The sequence below is a fragment of the Orycteropus afer genome, unplaced genomic scaffold (genome assembly GCF_000298275.1).
Source record: "Orycteropus afer afer isolate SDZICR_OR568_19922 unplaced genomic scaffold, OryAfe1.0 scaffold00447, whole genome shotgun sequence".
In the NCBI taxonomy this organism is placed as follows: domain Eukaryota; kingdom Metazoa; phylum Chordata; class Mammalia; order Tubulidentata; family Orycteropodidae; genus Orycteropus; species Orycteropus afer.
Window position 1 is genome coordinate 2,374,662 of NW_006922034.1, and position 2,228 is coordinate 2,376,889.

General features: G+C 37.0%; 1 protein-coding gene across 1 annotated transcript in view; it reads left to right on the forward strand.

The window, feature by feature from the left end:
* NRK (Nik related kinase) overlaps positions 1 to 2,228 on the forward strand; it is a 243,831-nt gene that overhangs the window by 187,689 nt on the left and 53,914 nt on the right. The window lies entirely within an intron of this gene.

The window sequence follows — 2,228 nt, forward strand, 5'->3', positions numbered from 1 at the left end:
TGAACAGAAAATTTCAAAGGGCAGGTTGAGAAGACAAAGTAAAGCATTATAATGAAATGTGCAAAGCCTGGAGTTAGAAAACCATAAGGAAAGAACACACTTGGCATTTCTCAAGCTGAAGGAACTGGGGAAAAAAGAAGTAGAAGAAAGAAAAGAAAATCAAGCCTTGAGTAGCAATGTTGAAAGATTCTATGAGCAAAATATTGAACAACAAAGAAGATGGAAGGAATACACAGATTCTTGGTACCTGAAAAAAAAATGGTTGACACTCATACATTAGAGGATTGAAGAAAAAAGTCCAAACTGCACTGAAGGTGAAAAAACAAGGCTCCAGGAATTGACCGAATACCCACTGAGATGTTTCAACAACAGATGAAGTGCTAGAAGCAGGTGCTCACTTGTCCATGCCAAGAAATTTGGAAGATAGCTAGCTGACCAAACAAGTAAAAGAGATCTATAGTTGTGCCCATTCCAAAGAAAAGTCATCCAACAAAGTATAGAAATTATCAAACAATATCATTAATATCACATGCAAGTGAAATTTTACTGAAAACAATTAAAAAATTATTGCAGTAGTATGTGACAGGGAACTGTCAGAAATGCAAGCCATATTCAGAGGAGGGTGTGGACCAAGTGATATTATTCCTGTTAGATGGATCTTGGCTGAAAACAGAGAAAGATATTGACCTGTATTGACTATGCAAAAGCATTAAACTGTGTGGATCATAACCAATTATGGATAACATTGGGAAGAATGGGAATTCCAGAACACTTAATTGTGCTTATGTACATAGACCAAAAGGCTGTCATTTGAACAGAACAAGGGGACACTGCATGGTTTAAAATCAGAAAAGGTGTGCATCAGGCTTGTATCCCTTCAAGGACTGTATTTATTCAATCTGTATGCTGAACAAATAATCTGAGAAGCTGGACTATATGAAGAAGAACATGGCATCAGGAATGAAGGAAGTCTCATTAACAACCTGCAATATGCAGATGACAACCTTGCTTGCTGAAAGTGAAGATCACTTGAAGCACTTACTGATGAAGATCAAAGACTACAGCCTTCAGTGTGAATTACACTTCAACATGAAGGAAACAAAAATCCTCACAACTGGACCAATAAGCATTTTTGTGATAAATGGAGAAAAGAGTGAAGTTGTTAAGGATTGCGTTTTTCTTGGATCTACAATCAACACCATTGAAACAACAGTTGAGAAATCAAACAACATATTTCATTGGGCAAATCTGCTCACAAAATACATCTTTAAAGTATTAAAAAGCAAAGAAGTCACTTTGAGAATTTAAGGTTTGCCTGACTCAAGCGATGGTATTTTCAATCACATCATATGCATGCCAAAACTGGACAATGAATAAAGAAGACTGATGAATTGATACCTTTGAATTTTGGTGTTGGGGAAGAATATTGAATATACCATGGACTGTCAGAAGAATGAACAAAATCTCTCTTAGAAGAAAAACCAAAACATAAAAAAAAAAAAAAGCAAACTCTCTGCTGTGGAGTCAATTCCAACTCATAGTGACCACCCCTCCTTGGGTTTCCAAGGAGGAATTTTTTCGGAAGTAGATTGCCCATTCTTCCTTCTGAGGAGTGGCTGGTGGGTTTGAACCACCTTCTGCTTAGCCATCAAATGCCTTAGGCATTATGCCACCAGAGCTCTTAGAAGAAGTACAACCAAAATGCTCCTTAGGAGAAAGGATGGTGAGACTTCATCTCACATACTTCTGACATGTTATCAGTAGGGAACAATCCTTGGAGAAGGACATCATACTTGGAAAAGTAAAGCATCATCCAAAAAGAGGAAGACCCTTAATGAGATGGATTGACACAGTGGCTGCAATAAGGGGCTCAAACACAGCACTGACAGTGAGGGTGGGGAAGGACCAGGTAGTATTTCATTCTGTTGTATATAGGCTCTTTATGAGTCCTAACCTACTCAAAGGCACCCAATAACATTAACAATAGATCTAGAAAGTATAGAGTGATTTTATCAGCATGAAGCTGCTAGTTGTTTTTTTTTTTTTAGATGAAGCACATTGAAGTGTCCTTTCTAAATAACTTAATGTGACTGTGTTGTTGCATGTCAGAATGATGTCTATTTCTTTTTTTAGCTGCTAAAAACTATTGTGTGTAAAAATCTTGTGATATAAAACTAAATGAAGCAAGGTAATTACTCATTGCCCTGGCTACCAATGTTAGTAGGAAA